Below are 23235 nucleotides of genomic sequence, written 5' to 3' on the forward strand. Positions count from 1 at the left end.
TCAGTTAGACTGGGAGTGCTCAGCACTTTGAAATATCATCTGGCTTGTACCTTTTCATCCACAGATTTAATGCACAGGCTACTTTTAATAAGTGAATATACACAGTTGAGATGAATTGTTAGACCCTTGATTTAGGCTGTTTTCCATTTTTCTGTCTAGGGTCCTAGTTTTGGACACAGAGGTTTGCACAGCTTAGCCTTAGCTATAATCTACACCTCCAGTGGGCTGACTTTTAACACAAAGGTGACTCCCCTCCTGAAAGAACACCATTGTCATGAGGAAAGAATTTAGGCCCAAAAAGAAATAAATAGTATATTTATGAAACTAATTTCAATGAAAATGTTTCTGCCAAGCTAATAATTTGTAAGAGGCAATAAAGAATGAAAGACAGGCTTCACCACCACTGTGTCAGCAGAGCCAAGCTATTTAAATTCACTTAATTTTCTAGTTTATGTCATGGTGCCCATTATTTGATGCATAAATCCCTTATTAATTTGTTTGATAAACAAAGTAAGGGTGCTTTCATTTTTAGTGGGTACATTGCTTTTTCTCCATGACCTCCAGGTTACCAACCACAAACCTTATCTGACTTTTTTTTCCTATTACCTGGTGAAAGGTAATTGTGGTAATTACTCTCCAGTTGGTTTGGTGCCCGTGGTGAGAGACTGCAAACAGATAATATGAAGGGAGATGTTGAAACCTGTTAGGTCCAACCGATCTTCAAGTATCTCTAAAACCCCAGGCGATGGCTGTGGATCCTGTGGGTCATGCAAGGTGTGTTGCTGCACAAAACACAAGCTAAGGCTTGATGCAGGAAATCTTGGCTAAGGTTTTACAGCGTCTGTGAGGCGTAGTGTCAGGCTAGGGGACTGCAACAACCTTTCCTGTTCTCCAAAGCTGTGGCCACAATGCATAAAGCAGTGGAATGGTGTCTGTCACCATCCACTCAGCATGGCACTGGCAGGTGATGGAGGAGGAATGATGAATTTAGGCCACTTTTGCTCTCAGTCATTCATGGACCCACCAGTTCTTCAGCCACCATGAACAATTCCTTAGCTGCAGCACCTTTCTCCTCCACAACTGTTCTGCCAGGGGTGACTGGGTAGACAATGGCAGGACAAGGGGGAATGGACTAAAGGTAAAGGAGGGAAGGGTTAGATGAGATATTAGGGGGAAGTTCTTTCCAGAGAGAGTGGTGAGGGGCTGGAACAGGCTGCCCAGAGAGGGGGTGGGTGCCCCATCCCTGGGGGTGTTCAAGGCCAGGTTGGATGGGGCCCTGGGCAACCTTGTGTAGCTCCAGGCCTGGAGGTTGGTGTCCCTGCCTGTGGCAGGGGGGTTGGAGCTCTGTGACCCTTGGGGTCCCTTCCAACCCAGACCAGTCTGGGATTCTATGACTGTGTCTGGAGGTGCTGCAGCTGCTCCACTCCCTGCACTGACTCACCCAGGCCTAGGATCGCTCGAGTGACTGAGTCACCCGCTCTGCAGCTCCTTCACACGGGAACAGAGGCAGAGTGAGCGGACTCCATCCCACTGCAGGGTCTGCCTTGGGGTTCCCCTTCCTGCACTTGGGCAGGACACGGCCCTCAGTGTCTGGCAGGGCTTTGGGGAACCCCATGGTGCCTTGCAGCCAGCAAGGGATGGTCTGACACGGAGCAATGTCCCCCGCGACAGCAGCAAGTTGTGGTCTCCACGCAATAATGAATGGCATGAGGTCCTGGTGCTTCAGCAAAGAGCTCTCTTGCTGAGCAGCTCACTCATGGGGTGGTCAGCTGAATCACCTGCTTTGGCATTTGGCTCGAGGCAGCGGTGGTCCCAGTAGGAAAGGATGGCTGCTGGGGCTGCTGTCTGGGAAAGAAATGGATGACAAGGCATCAACTCCAAGCTCCTTGGCTAAAACTGTGTGTCTGATGATCCCTTCTGATGTGGTTTGCACTTTACCAGAAATGTTGCAGCTGCTGGGCTCAAAGCAGCTGTTTGGGAGAGAAGGAAATTGAACCCGGAGCACGTGGATTTACAACAGCATCTCTCCATTCTGGCCTCTTCTTAGACATTGTCAAGAACCTCTGATTCCTTCTGCAAATGATTGGTGGTTCAGAGGCATGCAGGAGTGTCCTGAATTTGGGGTGAATAACCTGGGCCATGAGGAACAAACTCTGGTGGTCTACACACCATGCCAACATGATGGCAACAGACAGACCATCTCCTGCTTATACACAGAACTTCTCTCTGTGGTTGGCTGGTGGTTGCTGTGCAGGTGGTTTGCTGATACTTGGCATAGAGGGTGTAAGTATTTTGAAAGCTAGAAAGAAGAGATCATTTGGGGTCTGTTACCTAAATAGAAGCAACCGGAATGGAAAACATCTTGAGTCACTAAATTCAGTATCACAGTAGTATAATCTGATTTGGGTTAAAATCTAAGGAATAGGAATATTAAAGTTCCCCTCAGGACCTAGTCTACTGATAGTGAGATGATGAGCACTCAGCAAAAATGAAACAGCAGAGAAACACTAGATAAGAACAGCAAGGAGCCTGATGAATAGCAGTGAACCACATCTAGCCCCACAACGTGTGATTCAGACATGTTCACTGGATTCCTGTGCCTCGTCTGGGAAATTTTACTCTTCCTCTGGCTCAAACCTCTGACTGAAGCAAATTTAAACTGCACACTTGCTTTGAAGGAAAATGTGGTTCTTGCATAAAAGTCAGAGTAGGGTGTTGTGAACTGTCATGCAATGAGGAGAGACTCTGCTTGCACAGGCTGCTTTTGCCAAGAGATTATATGATCCTAGTAACAGCCAGTGCCTTTACAGTTTTCCTGGAGCTTAGTGAGGCAAGGCTACAGCTGCATTAAAAATTAAATGGAAAGAGCAGTCATAACTTGTAGGCAAACACAATGAATGAGCAATAATGGGCCAGCCAAGTCTTTGAGGACATAAATCTTTCCGTCTGAGGCAGCCGAAGGACTTTGTAACCCTATGATTAGCACTTGTGTTTTGGTTGGATTGGAATGCAGTTAAGGATGTTGTGGGTTCATGTCCACTAGCTGCAGGTGGTGAAAACCAGAATGAGCAGGATCAGAGCAGCTCAGGAGCTGTTCTGATAACCACGGACAAAACAATTACCAGGGCTCCTGCACTGTAAGGGGAGAAGAGAAGGGCCACACTACTTACTGTTGTAGTTGGGGGCTAAAGTGAAAGTATTTCCTTATCCACCAGCCTCTCTTTGTATTTTTAATGTATTTTTGATACAACATTGAGCAGGTTGCATTCTCACACACACAGAGTTTGTCACAGACATCAACAGCAGCCGAAGCCGTCCCACCAGAGCCAGCTCAGGTCCAGCCCAGCTGTGATCCACGTGGGAGGTCAGAGGCTGAGGAAAGGAGAACTGGTTTAAATCCAGTTTGCTCGCCATGGCTCCAGTTCAATGGCCTCAGGACAACCCTGAACAGCAGCAGCAGTCATGTTAATAAGATCCTTGCTAAGACCTGAGATGATGCATGAGAAAATAGTGAAGGTTGTTCTCCTAGAAGAATTGTACCAGTTCCTCTTCCCTTTCTCCTTTAATGATGAGGTGTTTGGCATATGACTTATTGCAGTGGCCAGAGATGAATGAGAGAGTTTTCTTATCCTTCTGAGACACACACTTGATTAGTTAGTTTCATTTTTGTAGTCCTTAAAGTTCTGGAAATCTCTCTACATAAACATGGACAGATTGAGGCCATTTACTCACCAGTGTTGCCAGGACTAAATTTTCTATGAAGTAAATTACTGTCTGTTATCAATAGTGACTTCTAATTAGCTGAGAGAAGGCTGTAAATGTTCAGAAAGTACATAAACTTAACAGAATAATATTTTGATCAATAATGGCTGGCTGATATATGACAGGTCATAGCTGTCTCCACACGTAAATGTACTGGCATGCGTACTTTCTAGACTATTTATTGGTGTTTCCAGAAATTAGCATAACTAATCAGTGGGAAAACACTCTCTCTGCATACATATATTACCTGCTAAAGCCACAGTCAGAAGATCTGGTAGAGAGACAGCAGGGAGCCTGCCACAGCCAAGGTGAGGAGAAGACTAGTGAGCTCTTTTCAGTTTCCCTAACTGCTCCTGGGCATCAGATAATTTGGGGTGCCAGAACTGTATGTGTCCTGACTCATTTGAGACTGGAGATGTTGCTTTGCCCAAAGCTTGTCTGGAGCAAATGTGGCAAGGTCTTCAGTGCTTAAGGTGCACAGGCTTCATAGCCTGAAGCCCAGAAAGAAGCTGGCATCACCCTTGACTGCCTGTATCTTCCTGTCTTGAAGGAGATGCCTATTTACACGTGGGTCAACTGGATGTGACATTCAGCATGAGTCCAGAATGATGCTCAAATTCCTATGTGTCAAGCTGTTTAGACACAACTCTAGTGGGAATCTTTACTTATTTGAGGGAAATTGAAATTCTTGAGGACAATATTATCAGCTGCTTTATCTCAGAATGAGGCTGGGAAGATCCTTTCCCATCAGGAATACTGCATGTTTTTCACTTCTCACTGGAACAGAAGATAGAATTCTAACACACTCTCCAGAAGTGGGGAGAGATTGGAATTTTATTTCCTCAAAAGCAAGATGTCATAAGGCAAAGAGCTCTTTATCTGATTATAACACCCTGATCTGTCTGCCCAATCTGCTCACCCTCAAATCTCAACACCTCTCCCCACAAGCATCTCTGTCAAGACTTTGATGTCCAGTATTTCTGTGTGCTGGGAAAGAAAAAGTCACTTTGTAAATGTCCTAAACTCTCCTACTGCTGGGAATCTATCCCATTATATTTTAGAGCTGCACAAGAGACAAGAGCTGTGTGTCACTACTGGAGTTCTTTATTGACTTTAGAGCACTCAGGCAGCTGTAGGAACCAGCCACTTTATCTCCTGAGCATCAACGGCTTCACCTCTGTCACTGGCCTTTATAATTCTGTTATTTTTAGGGTGGTTTTTCCTCTCTGGCTAGGAGCTAATGCAGCCTCACCCATGATCTCTGAATCTCTTCCAGAAGATGTCCTGACCTCAGGCTGGGAAGCGCCTGCTTTCCCTGGAGCCATGGGCTCTGGTCTCAGCACAGCTGACTCGTGTTTTCTGTCGTGGGTCTGACCTCTGTGTGGTCTGAGAGGGATTGGGGTTCCACAGCAAGGTGGACCCAGACTGACTTACCACGTGTCCTGTCCATGAGCATGTAATTCCTCATGTCTCTTGCTGTGGCACCCTTCAGTGCCCCAGGCCCCTGGTGTGTCCATTCATCCTCCCTGGTCAGCACAGTGTGGGGCTGTGAGCTTACCTTCCCTTTAGGGCCACAAAGATGCTCAGAGGGCTGGAGCAGCTCCCCTATGGAGAGAGGCTGGGGGAGCTGGGCTGGGTCAGCCTGGAGAAGAGAAGGCTGTGGGGGGACCTCACTGCAGCCTCCCAGTCCCTGAAGGGAGCAGAGGAACAGGAGGGGAATCAGCTTGTTAAAGGGCAGAGACTGGCAGGACAAGGGGGATGGATTAAAGCTGAAGGAAGGAAGGGTTAAATTGGATATTAAGGGGAAGTTCTTTCCAGAGAGAGTGGTGAGGGGCTGGAAGGGGCTGCCCAGAGAGGGGGTGGGTGCCCCATCCCTGGGGGTGTTCAAGGCCAGGTTGGCTGGGGCCCTGGGCAACCTTGTGTAGCTCCAGGCCTGGAGGTTGGTGTCCCTGCCTGTGGCAGGGGGTTGGAGCTCTGTGATCCTTGGGGTCCCTTCCAACCCAGACCAGTCTGGGATTCTGTGATTCTCTGATCCAGCCTCTCCATGGACTTGCTCCTGGAGGTGATAAGGGAGCGTGGGTAGTTCCTGGGTGTGGGGAGGAGATTCGTTGGGCTTGGTCTTTTCATGCAAGTGCTAGAGGGGAGATTCTTGTCTTTGGAGCACAGAGTAGCTGCAGGCACAAGCCAACTGCCTGTGTGGGGAAGAGTGGGGGATGATCTTTCACACAGGCCCTTCAGATGGGATGTCCTCTTGCTGTGCAAACATGTTAGAAATCAATTGTGCGTAGGGGTTTTCCCTGGGCCCTATCAGGAACACATACCCCCCTCCCTCCCAGCTTTGCATGCCTTCTGTGCTCAGCCTTTTATCCTCCAGCCTCCAGGTAGCTGGATTCCAGTGATGCACTCCCAGATGAGAGGCTCTGTCAGATAGTGAGGCTGATACCAAAACTCACTGCTTTCGGGGAGTCAGTCTGGGTGGAGGACTGAGTAATGGTGCTGTGAAGGTGGGGCAGCAAACACCCAGTTCTTGCAGCCTCCTTGGGCAAAAGGATTCTGCAAAAGAAAAACTTGCAGTTATTATCCTCTCTGGCATCCTCTTGTTTCCTTTTTAATAAGGTACCTGTCAAAAAACATTCCTGATGGGCTGCTATAACATGCCAAATGTCTTCATATCTGATGCTTTAAGTTTAACTATATTTATCTTGTTTATGAAAGCTGACAAGTGATACAGCCATAATAATGCCAGCAGAAATTGCACAGCGATTTTACTCGGGTGCTTTTCAAGTCAGTGGGACTGTTAAATGAGATTAGTGCAGTAGAAGAGTTTATTGCAGCCATGAGAAACCAGATAGACACGTATCACAGAGAGCCAGTGATAGACTAAGAGGATCACATACAGGGACATTGTGCCAAGGGGGGATTGGCAGGATAACATAAGTGCATCTTTTAGCTCTATGGAGCTGTGTCTTACTGTATTTCTGATATGGTTCTCCACTCATCCCAACAGCTGTCTTTTCCTTTCCCTCTCCAATCCCTCATATATCTTTCAGTGCCTTATTCTGACACTGGTCACGCTTGTAGCTTGAGGAGGTTTGTTAGGAGTAGTGGGGAACTGGAAACAATGGTCCCTATTATGCTCCTTGAAACCCTTAGAGCAGCACTAGAAGACCTGTGTGTTGGTGGCTATTGCTTTCTGTCATTAGCCCTGTTTTGTCTCTTTAAAGAAGACTCCTTGGTAGGAATATAATTCACTGCTGAAAGAGTTATCTTCATAGGTGAAGAAATCAGTGCTTTCCCTTCTATAAATGAAGTGCTGCATGTGTTATGTATGTGACATGTTCCAAATATACACATATATACAAATAAATCTTGTTATACATGCCAGTCCATGTTGGCCACCATCAGGGACTGAACCAGTAGTATCTGGAGCAAAGAACATCTTCTGTGTGCTTCCAAGCCTTGCAGCAGACTTCAGCACAAGTTCCCACTCTCTCTGGAGCAGACATAAATAACAGCAGCTCACATAAGGACTCATTGAGATGTTGCTCTGAGGCTCCAGCTGTGAAGAAGTCCTCTTCTCCCTAACTGAGTGGAAGCCCAGCTCATGCTCAGCTCGTTTCCTAAAACCTCACTGGTACATGCTGTGCAAGGCCATCCACGTTTCAGCCCTGGTGACAGGCCAGAGGCAAAGCTAGAAGCATGTTCAGCTACCAGGTGGGGCAGTCAGCTAATTTAACTCCAGCAGCAGCACAGACTGATGGACACAATGAAGATGTAAGGAAGGGAGGAGCAGCTGGGCAGTGGACAAGTCTGTGAGCCTTCCAGCTCTCTGGAACATGGTTTGAACGTGTTCCAGCCATTCAAAATGGTCTTTCACTTCTTGGCAGAAGCTCATGAAGTTCCTTAGCCAAGCAAAAAGAGCACAAGTCTTCATTGTGCGTGGAGAGAGAGAGACACTGGTCATTTGATTATTGTTGTTGAGAACATAAATGAGTGCAATGTTGCAAATGCCACTGGAGGAAGTGAGAGGGTCCCTCATGAGGAGGCCTTGGATGCTATTTGCATCCAGAAGCATCCTGAGATGAAATCATCATTCTCTGGCTCAGTGACCATCCCTGTGCTATCATGTGTTGTCTTTTAACTGCACTCAGGAGGCTACTGATGAAAGCAAAGCATTTCCTTACCTCCCTTCCAATATATTTTCCTTCTGTCTCCCCCAGTTCTCCTCATGGACACACGTGCTCTGCAGTGATGCTTGCAGACCTGAGGAAAGCTCTGTACCCACACCTAATAAGTTGCTTTCCATACCCCAAATAGCTAACAAGCTCAACAGGAGAAGGATTATTCTCCAGACTTTACAGATGGTGAACAGAGGCACAGATAAACTACACAACTTGCCTGTGGTTATTCTGGAAACCTGTAACAGAGCCAGGCCTTGAACCAAATTTTCTAGTTGCCCTGGGCCAGACTGTAACCACATTCTGGCCTTTCTCTCTGAAGGTACATATTTGTAGAGTTCCAAGGTCAGAGGAATGATCCCCTTATCTAGTCTGCCCTCCTCTGTGCCAAGTCCAAGAATTTCTTTGATCAAAGCATATTTTACAGGATAAAATACAGTCTGGATTTGAAGACCCCAGGACACAGGGAATGATTTTACAACTTCCCCCTGTACTCCATTCCAATGGTTAATCATCTTTGCTGCTAACTTATTTTTCATATGAATGAATCTGGCTTTAATTTAGTTCCTGTGATGCTTCTTTTCTGCTAGATTAAAGGGTACTTCACTATCTCTGTTTTCTTCCTCCCCTCCTCACAGGCAGTATTTTCATGTGGCTGGAGAAGCAGTCAGGGTGACACGTTGCTGCTGGATCCTAGGGAGGTTCTCCTTCCACCTTGTGCCTGTCTTTGGTGTTCCCCCCACCCCCTTTTCACAATGCAATAATTAGAAAGCTCTAAAGGAAACTGAGAGGGGGAGAATGAAGAAAGTCAGAAAGCCATGAAGAAAACCAGGAAGTAATGTTCTTTACCCTTCATCCAGGTGCAGTGGGGAACACAGAATCAAAGCAGGACAACTGACATCACCGATGCCAAATTCTGCTCTCATTCATATTTTGAGTGGTGCTAGTTGGAATTTTCTTCTGCTATATATTTCCATGGGGAGCTACCTTCCATTTAAATAGGAATACAGTAATACAGGTTGGTGTCCCTGCCTGTGGCAGGGGGGTTGGAGCTCTGTGATCCTTGGGGTCCCTTCCAACCCAGACCAGTCTGTGGTTCTATGAAGTGGAGCAGGTGAAGTTTCCTTGTTTTCACTCCTTTCCTTGATTTTTCTTCTCAACTGTTTGTGGTAGAGCCTGTTGTTTTCACTGTCAACAACCATTATAGTTCAAGGTGACATGAATAGTGAGTCTACAACCTTGTGCTCTGCATGAGAACAAGGAAAGGGATTGGTGTTTTTTTTTGCATCTACTCACAACTTCAATGTGCTTTATTTTCACCCTGCTTCCCTTCCTGATCTCTTTGCTGTTTGCAGGTTGTGGCAAGAGGTGCATGTTTGGAGCCTGGGACAAAATTCAGATTGCAGGGCAGGTTTCTCAGCAGAGGCCTCACCTGTGTTACAGCTGCAAGTGCAAAACGTGAAGCCCAGAGGAAGCAGGCTGGCAAGCAAAACTTCAACCCCTTGTTTCCTCAGGGAAACAGCACAGTTATTGGCTGGTAAAAGTGTCAATACTTCCACCTAGTGCTTTATGAGACGTGATCTAAGAAAATTCCCAAATCAGCTAATTTAGGAACTGATAAGTTTATACTCCACTGCACAAGAAGAACTTCTCTGTTGTGTATTTTGTTTGACTATTACAAAACCTGTCACCACTCAGCCTTTGTTCTTCTTAAATGCCAAACTAACCTCTTCCAGGCTTAGATTAGGTTTTCTCTTTTTTCCCCACTTTGTGTACTTCTCTAGAAGGGGCATTTAGAATTGGAGCTTCCCAAGTGATACACAACATCTCTTTAAAGCATCAAACCAGAAAATCTTCTATGGAGCATAGGTTGCTGGAAAACCATTCCATACATTAAGAGATGTTAATAATGGGGCTTTTTTTTTTGCTTTTCTTTCCCTTTTCTTGGGTAAAAAGTATGAGGTAAAAGGCCATATCAGCCAAGCACCCATGAAAACCTAATAGGAAAGCAATGAAAGCATCCACAGCTCCATAATGTTCCCAAAGCCCTTAGTATATTGATTTATATACTAATGCTATACCAAATATGATTTTTATTGGCTGAAGATAGGGAAATAATGTTAGGAAAGTCACTATACTGATTTCAGGATGCACAAAACAAAATTTAAAGCATACAGGAAACAATTCTCCTTAAAAAAAATGCATTTCTAATCCAATTTCTGCTTCCCTGGTTACCTTGTTATCAGGGAGATGAAACCTATCATCTGCAAAACCCTCTTGACTCTTCAAGGGAGAAGAAGTTGTCTCCTGATCTGTGTTTTCCAGACACAAAGTGGAAAACACAGCAGATGCTTGCTGCCCTGACCATGAAAAACCAGAGCTGGAAGCGAGGAGGTGTTTCCAGGGTGCAGCAGAGTGCACAGGAGGCAAAGGCACTGGGGACTGGGGCACAGATTCAGCAAGATACAAGGTCTGCTGAACTTCAAGCAGCATTTTGACTTCAGGAAGGCTGCTCACATGCTTCAGAATGGACATAGCTGTAAGTACCTCTCTGCAGGTGCAGGAGTGAGGTTTGTACAAAATCAGGATTTCGATTTGAAGGGCTGAGGTAAAAAACACATGAGGAGCAAGTAAAATCACTGGGTGAAAGTTATGAGTAGATTTTGCCTGCTCAGTACAATTGGCTTTGTGTAAATCTTCTTAAAAGTGCCTCTGGGTTTAGGTATCTCACTGACATTGGCTTATTCTCTTGGTTTGAAATCCAGCAGCCACAATCAGAGGGGGTCCATAGGATTTTGGGGTGAGAGAAGATGGCAACGTGCTGCTGAGCAGCAGATGTAGCCACTCTTGGAGGCAGGAGGTTAAGGTCCAATAACCTGCCTGAGGGTTGGGAGGCTCTTCAGAGGGATCTGAACAGGCTGGACCCACGGGCTGAGCCCAATGGGATGAGGTTTAACAAGGCCAAGTGCAGAGTGCTGCACATGGGACAGAACAACCCCAGGCAGTGCTACAGGCTGGGGGAGACTGGCTGGAGAGCTGCTGGCAGAGAAGGACCTGGGGGTGTTGGGTGACTGAATATGAGCCAGCAGTGTGCCCAGGCAGCCAGGAAAGCCAATGGCATCCTGGCTTGTGTCAGAAATAGTGTGGCCAGTGGGTCTGGGGAGGGGATTGTGCCCCTGGACTGGGCACTGGTGAGGCTGCACCTTGAGTGCTGGGTCCAGTTCTGGGCTCCTCACCATCAGAAGGACAGGGAGGTCCTGGAGCGAGTCCAGAGAAGGGCAACCAGGCTGGGGAAGGGGCTGGAGGGCAAATCCTCTGAGGAGCAGCTGAGGGAGCTGGGGGTGTTCAGCCTGGAGAAGAGGAGGCTGAGGGGAGCCCTTCTCCCCACCTCCCCTGCCCTGCCAGGAGGGTGCAGAGAGGTGGGGGATGGTCTCTGCAGCCAGGGGACAGGAGATGGGACAAGGGGCAATGGGCTCAAGCTGCCCCAGGGCAGGGTCAGCTCAGCTGGGAGGGAAAAGTTCTTCCCTGGCAGAGTTGTGGGGCTGTGGCACAGGCTGCCCAGGGAGGGGCCGAGTCACCTTCCCTGGATGTGTTTAAAAAAGGGTAGATGAGGTGCTCAGGGATCTGGTTTAGCTTGGGATGGGAATGGTTGGACTTGATGATCTTAAAGGTCTTTTCCAACCTTGTGATTCTGTGATCCTGTGATTCTGTGATCTACATTTCTGTAACCACCTGTGATCTCATATGTGTTTCAGTGCATCTTTCAAGAGTCCAGAAGCCTTTCAAAAATAAGTTTCCTTGCTGCCTTTGAGGAGAAATAAAAGAAACACTTATGGCCATGACCTCACAAACCATAAATAGATTTAAATGGAAGCAGTGGGCCAAGCTCAGAGCTGACATCTAAGATGCAATTTAGACTTCTCCTGATACCAACAGAGGGTCTGACTCATGGGATTTCCTTTGTGGGAACGCCAGTTCCTTCATCCACAAAGGAATGGATGTGAAGGGAACACATTACTGTGGAAAACCAGAAAGATCTTGGAGTACCACACAAGTGCAGGGGTGAGTTAAATGAATATACACTTAAAATGTCTCAGCATCACCTCCTTCAGATAAGGAAGAAAGCCAAACAAATAATACCACCTTCTGTCATGGGGTGACTTTCCACTGAGGCAGTGCTGCCTTACTGGGCAAAAGGAGATCAAAATTCACCCCAAATTAATCAAAACCAGATCAAAATATGACCTGATATCTGTACAGGTGGAGCCAACTGTAGCTGCCTGTGCAACAGCAGATCCTGCTTTAGGTCTCTTCTCTCATTAATTGCAGCAGCTTTGCTGGGGACCACAAAATCACATCACATCCTCTGGGTAACAGAGCCTGAAGCAGGAAAGATGAGGAGGTTAGAGGAGGACACAGCCATGCCAAAGGAGGTCATGGGATGAGTCATTCGCACTCAGGTATTCGCAGCTCCCGTTTCCTGGTTCCCATCACTAGACAGCACCTGTCTTAGCACATTATTCCCAGGTTTCTAAGGTTTTACTTTAAAAGCCAGAGCTCAGACTTTGGCTGAGCGCAGAATCACGCTCTCCAAGACAAAGGCTCACACACCTTGGTGAACTCCCTCTGAACATCCTCCCCCTGCGCTGCTTCCCCTTGCTATCAGCATGACTCTGCCACGACACGATGGCAAACGAGCTGAGGGTAACAACAGCAGTGGGAGGCCAATAAATCCATGTGGTATGTCATCAGATGGGTGCCTCTAACAGGTATATCCTCGCCCTGTGAGATCGTGGGAGTTAACCTTCATTGCACAGAAAGAAGTAGTGAGCCAGCTGGGGCCCTGCTCCTTTCCACACAGACAGGCTCCTCTGTTCCTCTGCATTCTCTAACAGCTTGTTATTCTTCCCTGTTTATCAGATCTGCAACATCCAGGAGAACAGCAAACGTGTGTGATATCCGCCAGCTGGATTCCATCTGCCTTTGCTCTGTGGAGATAGGGTTTCAAAGGCTACATCCTATCCACTGGCACACCCTCTCCCGACATGAGCAGCGAAGTGTAAAGTTTGGCCAAAGGGATGGAAAAAACAATATCTCTTTTGCACATCACAACCATTTCCCTGCCTACTCAAGAGTGGCATTCTTCTCCTGCTGGCAGGGGGGATGTATTGTTGTGCTGGATCACAACTTTCCTGTTAAATAAAAGGAATCTGGCCAAAATCAGCTGAGAGAAAGTTTTGGGTTGGTTTGTTTTTCTTTTTGTCTGTTATTTTTGTAGATGGCAGGTTGGCCATGAGCCAGCAGTGTGCCCTGGGGGTAAGAGAGCCAATGGGATCCTGGGGGTATCAGGAGGAGTGTGGCCAGCAGGTCACAGGAGGGGATCCTCCCCCTCTGCTCTGCCCTGGTCAGGCCCCACCTGGAGTGTTGTGTCCAGTGCTGGGCTCCCTGGGATAAAACAGACAGGGATCTGCTGGAGAGAGTCCAGAGGAGGGACAGAGATGCTGAAGGGCCTGGAGCATCTCCCCTGTGAGGAAAGGCTGAGTGAGCTGGGGCTGTTCAGCCTGGAGAGAAGATGACTAAGGGGGGACCTGATTAATGTTTATCAATATCTGAAGGATGGGATGCAGGGGAAATGGGCAGCCCCTTTTCAGTGTCTGTGGGGACAGGACAAGGGGCAATGGCTGCAAGTTGGAGCACAGGGAGTTCCACACCAACATGGGGAAGAACTTTTCCCCGGTGAGGGTGAGGGAGCCCTGGGACAGGCTGCCCAGGGGGTGTGGAGTCTCCTTCTCTGGAGAGATTCCAGCCCCGTCTGGACGCCGCCCTGTGCAATGTGAGCTGGGGAGCTGCTTTGCAGGGGGTTGGACCTGATGGGCTCTCCAGGTCCTTCCAACGCCTGTGATTCTGTGATGGTTCCATGATTTTTTTAATTGGACCCTGTGCCTGTGTGTGAACTGCTTCACCTACTGGAGCTGGGGCAGGCAAATTGTGATTGACAAGCACCAGCACTGTTTAGTCAGAGGATATGGGCTCATAGCATTTCTGGGAGGGGAAAAAAGAAACCACCTACCTGAATGAAAGCCCAATTCTCTTGCTCTTGAAGTGATTGAGGCTTTGCCATTCACTTCACCACAAGCCCTAAGGGACTGAGGAATTTTAAGTTTCTCAGGATAACACCCAGGATGGAGCAACTTTATTGCAAATCAGCAGGACCCAGTGAAGTTTTCTTGCCCCAACGGCTACAGCTCTCTGTTCTTTGGGTCCAGCAGCTGCAACATCTCTGGTAAAGCACAAACCACATCAGAGAGGTGTGTGAGACACCCCAGTTTCAGCCAAGGAGCTGGGAGGTGTCGCCCTGTCCATTCATTCCCCAGCAAGCAGCACAGAGCAGCCAGCCTTTCCCACCAAAGCCGTTCTGCTCCTGAAGCCACAGAGCACTGAGAAGTGTGGAAAGCTGGAGCCCAAGAGTCCTTCCTGAGCCTCCTCTTCCTCCCTGGTGTGAGGCAGAGGTACGTGCCCAGCAGCTGGTGGAGCAGGGAAGGAGCAGGAAGGACCAGCACTGACATTGGGCTCCAGAGCTGCAGAGCAGCTCACCTTTCACCTGCCTGGGTGATTTCCCAGACATCTATTCAAACCTTTTGTTAATTTACCTGCCCATTATCCCAGCATTGTACCTGGGTATTCTTCTATGTATTTCACAGATGAAGGTCCTTGTGGCACAGGAGGAGGACTCTGGCCAGCACATCCATCTCAGTTTTGGGAAAGCATGATTTCTTTGGGTTATTTTCAGGGATACAGACATTCCTTGATGATTAACCAGGTACATGACCAGACATATCATCATACAGACAGCTAGTAGAGCACATACAAGCAAAAAAGTCCTTAATATCTGCAAATTAGTTCTGCCTCTGAGTATTGTTGTCTCTGCCCTGGTCTGTAGTGATAGGAAGTTACATCTACACAGAAAGCACAATGAATTAAGACTGCCAGCAACTTGCACTGACCTTTCCACTGACCAGCATGTGACATTGTGCATCCCTGTTGAAAAACTAGGGCTGGCTACCAGTGTGAGTACACACACACACATGGACTGCTTTTTCTGAAACCTCAGACAAGTCACAATGAGCTTTGGTGGTTACTGGTGGTGAATTCCCATGCATATATGACTTTTTTTTGATTCATGGGCAGTCTTCTAACAATGCACAGGCATGGCTTTCACATACTGCCCTCAATAGCTAGGCTGGGACTGAACTCCTTTCAGTCTTATGCAAATAAACACTTGAGAGAGGTGTTTTGCTCCTCACAGGGCCAGAGTAGCACTATAACAGTAACTTCACCCCATCCTGACACCCACCTCTGGGGTGGTATCCATGTCTTGGACTACTTGATTAGATGAGATGTCCTTTAGATAATGGTTGTTGAGCTAATTAATTGGCTGAGGCTAAGCTAACTAGCTGCTGGATGATTTAACTGGACAGTTAGTTAAGCTTTCTCAAAATGCTCTTCTGACCTCTTCCTTTCAGCATAATTTCAAGACACTGATCCAATCTACAACCTCTCTCTTGGTGTTAGCCAGGCAGCCTGGAGGAATCGTGCAGTACCAAGAGAAGCAGCCTGGCCACTGAGCCCAGCTTGCTCACAGTAAGTCCCACAGGCACAGGCACATCATTCTGTGCTGTTGCCCTTGTGTCACACTCCAGGTGAAGCAAGACTGTCTTGGGAGCCTTGCATGGTGAAAACAAACTCTCCAGAGGTGCTGGGAAAGTAGCAAACTCAGGAAGAATCCCATAAAAGCCTAAGGTGTTGATTCATGTGTTCATGGTGGAGCATGAAATGACCCCTTCTGAGAAGGGGTTATGAGCTGGAAGTACAGGAGGTCAAGGTGGAGGCTTTGGGAAGGATTCCCACGGGACCTACTCTCAGAGGCATAAAAATGCAAACAACCCTTGAAATAAAACATGAGTCAAACAAGGATGGAAATCAAGCTCAGGAGCCCAGATAGCTCCTGAGTAGTTTAAGCACATGCCAGGCCCAGAGGCAACTCCTAAGTTGCCAGCACCGTTGCCTACAGATTTTGCAATGGATCCTGCCTCTCAGGATGGCTAGAACCCTGCCTTAGATTTAGATCCTATGAGAACTGCTGCTGAAGGAGAATAGCTCACAGCAGCTTGAGGCAGAGAAATGGCATTCAGTCACTGTCAGACTTTGTCCCTAAGCAGGTGAGTTCTGGCTTGCCAGCCCTAGAGCATGGTGTAAAGGCTTCTATGCACAGGTAGAGGGGGAGCTTTGGCAAGGCAGAATCTTCTACAATTGCCCCATCTTGCCTTAGGGTAGCACTTCTCAGCATGATGAGTTTCATCTTCTTGCCCATTCCAAGTCTGGCTCCTCTTCTCTCTTCTCATTCAAGGTGCTGGTTCTGGTCATCACGTGTGTGAGCTACTCCAACACACCAGCCCCCAAAAGTTCCTCACCTGACAATGGCCTTGTGATGCCAGCTGAGGCACATCACAAGGATGCTTCCTGCCTTGGAGACTTGACAAGCTAAATAGACAACACAAAGGGCAGGAAGAAGGAAGGATTACTGCTAAGTGGTGAACTGATGTACCAAGAGATTAGCAGACTCCTTCCCAATCCCACAGCAAGTCTGCAGCACACCTGGGAGCAGCATCCACAGTTTCTGCATCCCTCTCTTGTTCCTTAAACACAAACACCTTTCCTTTCTGCTTTCCTTTTCATAACCTGTATGATGTTTCAGTAGCAATGATTAACAAATAAGCCCTTGAAAATCAATCAAATGATGTTCTTCATTCATTACAGACCTGGCCTGAGTCTCTCACCATGAACTAACTGAAGTCTGCAGCTCTCAACAGGTCAGAATGAACTGCTGAAGTGGCAGTGGTGCACAGGGCTACCTGAGCTAACAAGGGATGGAGGTAAAGTCTTGAGTGTCTTTTCATATTGGGACACTATATATGGTAGAAAAAACCTTACAATTAATCTCAACATTATGGCACTTAAATCTACCAGGTCTTAAATGGCTGGGGGGGAGTTGTGGGGTATTTTTTCATAAGTACCTTCTAAATATTAACCCTAAAGTCTGACCTTGGCCACACAAGGAATTTGCATTGGTACCAGGAGTGGAGGCCTATTCTTACAAGGCTTGTGAGAAGCTCTAATCACAGGATTAACCAACCTGTCCTGATCCTTTTGTATTTCAGATCAAGGCAACAACACCTGTCCCATTCTCAAACCCTGATGCAGCAACTCTCATAATGCAGCCTGGAGCTCAGCTCAGCCCTTAGCTGCATCTCTAATATAAATAACAATGACTTCAATTTCTAGTCTGGCCACTTAAAATAATATGAAGTTAATGGGCTAAAGACCTGGGGAAACTGTCTGTTCCCTATTCTCTTATTTTCTTCAAAGTGCTTTTGTAAACAGTCATAAAACAGACAGTAAACAATTACCTTTAGATCCAGAGCCAAGTGCTGCATCTTGTAACTCAAACACACCCAGCTAATACAAACAGGCTCCCATAAATTCATGATGCTCTCCTTTCACATGCAGGGCCCTCCACCCTCTGCTCCTGTGGCATCCACCAGCCCCTGGGGTAGTGGATGGGTCTTCCCCAGCACCTTACTTCAGTTTGGAATTCATTTTGTTTCCAAATGTCTTGAGAAAAGGTGATGTCTGGTTTGCACATTTCTGTCACCTGCTGCTGGCACCCCAGACAGTAAGCAGCACTTACTGTAATGAGTAACACTATTCAGCTCCTCCTAGGAGATGGTGTCCCAGAAACATACTGTCTAACCTTGGTGGTAGAACAACCCCCTCCAGTAAAAAACACAAAGAAATGATGTTTTCAGTCATCTGGCCCTATTTAGGATAAATGTATACAAAGAAAGAGCTGCCAACAGCCATCTTTCTCTTGGTTTTCGATCCTGTTAACATCTACAGAGGGGTTTTTTGTTTTCCATTTCCTGTTTCCTTTCTGCTTTGATTTAATAAAACAGATCCAGTGTAGATACACATGAACTCATCTCCATAAACAGTCCCTTTGGCCATTTGCTTCGTGTTCTCACTCAGTAAATTGCTCAGCTGTATCTAAATGGCCCTGGACAGAAAGGATGCTGAGCTGGGTCCCAGAGTTAAGTCACATTCTGTGTGCAAAGACAATAAGGGCAACTGCAGAGAAATCAGCCAAGAAAATATATCTGTGAGGTAAAAGGAAGGTGTGACCAGCACACACAAGCACCTGGCTGCTTGTTTAACCTTAGGAGGTCAAGTCATCCTGCCTTTCCCCAAGACAGACAGGGACCCCTTTGCTATTTCCCTGGGAGGACTGAGGACCCTCCACCCTTTTCCTATTGCACTCCTCCACAAGCAGCCTTTCCTCCTCCCTCCTTACAAGCAACCCTTCTCTTCAGAAAATAGGATTTTGCCCCATGAAATAGATGGTCTGGTCATCAGCATATGGATGTAGCCAGAAAACAAGCCTTCCAGAGAGCCTGGCTTAGTTAGTGTGGTCGTTATCATCATTTAATGTCTCTCTAGTAGCATTTTAATTACTGTTCTTAACCTGAACAAGCTAGACTAAACCAGGAACAACAAGCCCACCTCCCTCTTGCTGTGCCAACACTTGCCTGGGAGTCTTTCCTGACTGTTAAACCATTCAAGTCGTCTTCTTCCAAGCAGCAATGCTGGGAAGGTATACTAGCAGCATTTGGATTGGAGTTTAATTCAGGATAAAGATGCAAATGCTGGAGCAGCAGGGCAGGCAGCCAGCCAAGGCCTCTTTCATAACTGGGTGGGTACAGCAATGTATGTGGGAAGAATGGCATGCCTCAGACGTCATGCAGCACACAGCACATCCAGCACAATGCTGGCTCAGCTCTTGCTGGCACCATCCTGCTGCTGCTGGTGGTGGAGGCTCCCAGGTCAGACACAGCCCAGGCAAAGGTCTGGCATCCCCAGCCCCAGTGTGTGGCAAACTCTGCATCCAGATACGCTCAGCGCGGTTGGCTGCACGTTGGTGGTGTTGGTTCGTTGCCCTTTGAGGGGAACATTCAAACAGGTGGCTGCAGTGGCTCCTGGCCCACAGTCCTCACTTCCTTCCTGCCCATGGATGGCCTCCATGACAAAATCTTTCCATGCCAGGAGGGCAGAGGAAGAGGGAGAAGGTGTTTGGGGAGATGCAGAGGTGTTTGTGAGCCAGCTCTCCACGACCTGGGTCGCGGTGTCACCTCGCTGTGTATTACGCCCTTAGAAAGTGCCACGGGGGGTGGTGGGATTTGAACAGCAGCAGCAAAATCAGGAAGAAAAAACATCTGTGTAAGGTCAGTGGGAAAATCAGAGGGCAATGGCACTTGCATGAGAAAGGGGTTTTATACACAGCACGAGGCATGATGATCTCTGCTAGATTTTGGACTTATGGTAATTCTTCTGTAACTTTCTTGCTCCTGTACAGGAAGAACTTGTACACACTGAACCTTGATCTTCTGAGTAAACCCTCATCAGAGGAAGTGGCTCCTCGTTTTTGCACAGCAGTATCAGAGCCAGCTTTAAAGACATGACTTCAGAAGGCCCAACTGTCCTTCAAAATGACATGAAGTTAAGAGAGATCAAACAGACAGAAAGCTGATGCAAAGAAGAAACAGATCTTGAACATCCAGAAGGGACCTTTATGATTGTTTAGTATGACTTTTTTCCATGAGGTCTGGGATTTTACCTGGTAATTTGTGAGGCCAGGGAATACTTTGATAACAAAGATCAGGCAGTTCCCCAGTCTGACAGCACTGGGTGCCAGATGAGCTACAGCCACACCTCTCCCATAAAGCTTCACCCCACTAATGGAGCCCATGAAGCAAAAATAATGCCATCTCATACCAAAAAGTACAGTGTCTCAACACTGTGCATCCCCCTCTGTGGCAGAAATGGAAAGCTGCAAAGCAACTTTGAATATAATCTTTGTGTCTAGAAGTTGCTCCAGCTCAAAGAAGCCAGCAGCATGTCTCAGGGCTACCCAGAGAGCACACACATTAGAGAAAATGCTGTTTTCACCTAGCCAAAGCAGCTTTGCTATGAAGTCTAAGACTCTGTGGCTTAAGCTGGGATTCAATTCACTCATCCTCAGCCATCCAGCCTGTACCAGTCATCCAGTCTGTCTGTAGTCCACGGCGAAAGGCAGGTAGCAGCTTAGACATTTCTCTTAGGATAGGATGATTTGCCATCTGGATGTGTCTATCCTTACTGGCCGTAGCAGGACCACACACAACTAGGTTATGTTGTAGGGCAAATGTTTAGATGGATAAAGGCCAGTGAGATAATTTCCAACCTGATGTGGTACCAGTGTAACTTCATGCCAGGACCACTCATGGCACTGAATGATTCTTGATGAGCTTTCAAGCAAACTAGAGGCTTTCTCCAGCCCAAAACTGATCCCTTAAGGCCACAGGCTTTCCTTGCAACCTTGGGAAAGTCACTTTATCTTGATTTTTATGCAAGCATCAGATAGGCTCACAATGACACAGGCTCAGCTTGCAGTACAGAGATACCATCAGGAGCTGAAGAGCACTGTTGCTCTTTGGAGACACAGCAGCACATGCTCTTCAAGGGTGTAGTGTCTCTTCCTGTGCTTTACAGGATGTAAAGAAATGTATCTGTCATTTCCAGGGGGGGGTAAAAATGGCATGTTTTAACTTGGAAAGCAGATTGTGGGACTCCCAAGTTCAATTCCCAGCTCTGCTTCAGGTGGTTCGGATCTCACACCTTTGGAGAGCCACGGGCACAGATGCTTTTCAGATCCACCACGGCTTCCACTGACCTTGTGCTAGTATGTAACAGTGGACCACAGAATTCACTGGTGAGAGAGAGAGATCCTGTAGCAGTGGGGCTAGTTCATAGAATCATAGAATCATAGAATGGTCTGGGTTGGAAGGGACCCCAAGGATCATAGTTATGGGATTGCTCTGGGGCAGAGGACAAAGAACCTGTATACAAGGGAACACAGATATTTTGCATTTGAGTCCTGGGACCAGGGGTCAGAGGGATCCTCATAGTTTACTGACCAGATCCCCTTTGAGCTAAACCTCACTACCTTGATTACCTGCATAGAATGGAGGCTGGATTTCTGGCAGAGCCATCTGGGACATCCACCATGAAAACCAGAGTTTGAAAGGCTGAGTGAGCTGGGGCTGTTCAGCCTGGAGAGAAGAAGACCAAGGGGGGACCTGATTAATGTTTATCAATATCTGAAGGATGGGATGCAGGGGGAATGGGCAGCCCCTTTTCAGTGTCTGTGGGGACAGGACAAGGGGCAATGGCTGCAAGTTGGAGCACAGGGAGTTCCCCACCAACCTGGGGAAGAACTTCTTCCCGGTGAGGGTGAGGGAGCCCTGGGACAGGCTGCCCAGGGGGTGTGGAGTCTCCTTCTCTGGAGAGATTCCAGCCCCGTCTGGACACCACCCTGTGTGCCCTGTCCCAGGGACCCTGCTCTGGCAGGGGGTTGGACCCCATGGGGTCTGAGGTCCCTTCCAACCCCTGTGATTCTGTGATTTTATGATTCATTCCCCAATCTAATGTTGCTGAAGAAGGTCCTATGGGCTGTTGCTGAGGAAGCCCCCACAAGCTACATCAAAGGAGTGTGGGTCAGAGGATAAATTTACAGCACAGCTCATCACCTTTATGCATGATTTTACTGGCTTCTTTCCTACAGAAACAGTATTTCAATGAGCATTTGGCCTTTGTGATATTGTTTTAGAAAGAAAGATTTCCTTTGTTTTTAAAGGATTTAAACCTGGCTTCCCACTCAGACCCCTCATCTGAGAGAAAGGAGTACAGGGACTTCCAGGAAATGCCAAAGAACTGGGCACCAAACAAGGTAGCTCTGCGGGGCAGGGTGGTGACTGACACATCTGCTCAGGTCCTTAAGCTTACAGGGTGTTAGAGCTTAACCCTACACAATCTGCCTAAGAAACTGGAGCATACACTGTCTGTATTTCACCTGGGTATCCCACCATTCCCGTTCTGATTTCTTTATACTTCGTGTCTATAAGTAAAAGGATGTCCCTTTGCTTGCACCTTTCAGATGAGTGAAAAAATACTCAGTGGGAAATGGCACAAAAGTTGCAGAATTAACCTCCTGTGTGCTGCAACTCTGTGGGAAGAGCAACCTGGATCCAACAACAGCAAAAATGCCTGGGTTTAGGGCATGAGAAAGACATTGGAGCTGCTCAGCTGAAATATTCTGTTGGTTATTTCCCTTTATTATTATTATTCCCACAAAAAACCAACCCCCAACATTGCAGTTCTGTGTATGCTTTATGTATGGCAAAAGAAGTTCACCTTCTCTGTTGCAGTCTAAGTGGATTTGACACTTGAGGGGGGTGGTCATCTGACACTTTTTTAACTCTCAGTCTCCCCTGACTCTAAATTAAATATAATGCTTCTTCCCTCCTCCCTCTTTTGCTTCAATGTCCCATGAACTCCTCTTTCACCAACTCTGATTTTTGTCATTTGATGGCTCTCTGGCAGTAATGCTCCAGGCCACATAAATCTAAACAGGTCTAATAATACTGGAGGGTGTCTGTGGCTGCTTTTGAATGCCTTTTCTCCCCTCTAAAAGGCCTCATCTCCGTGATTACCTTCTGCCTGGTCACTGTGTACAAGCCAACAGCTCAGCAGTGTGGGAGTGTGACAGTCTTAAGACATTTCCACAGCACCCAGGGGCAGTAAATTAATGCTGACATGACCCACCAAGCACATGGCAGCTCCATTGTCAGAGCTCGTCTAACAGGAGAGATTGAATTTCACACTGTGTTTGATATTAAATCTCTCCCAAGCACAAGCTGGCTTGGCTGAGTAGAAAAGATATTCAAGGATCAGCGGCGAGGGCCTGGGCAAGGGAAGGTGCTAAATGCTCACTGCCCTCATTTGAATCATAGAATCCCAGACTGGCCTGGGCTGGGAGGGACCCCAAGGGTCACAGAGCTCCAACCCCCTGCCACAGGCAGGGACACCAACCTCCAGCCCTGGAGCTACACAAGGTTGCCCAGGGCCCCAGCCAACCTGGCCTTGAACACCCCCAGGGATGGGGCACCCACCCCCTCTCTGGGCAGCCTGTTCCAGCCCCTCACCACTCTCTCTGGAAAAAACTTCCCCCTAATATCTAATTTAAACCTTCCCTCCTTCAGCTTTAATCCATCCCCCTTGTCCTGCCAGTCTCTGCCCTTTAACAAGCTGATTCCCCTCCTGTTCCTCTGCTCCCTTCAGGGACTGGAAGGCTGCAGTGAGGTCC

The sequence above is a fragment of the Gallinula chloropus genome (assembly GCF_964237585.1).
Source record: "Gallinula chloropus genome assembly, chromosome: 4".
Taxonomy (NCBI): Eukaryota; Metazoa; Chordata; class Aves; order Gruiformes; family Rallidae; genus Gallinula; species Gallinula chloropus.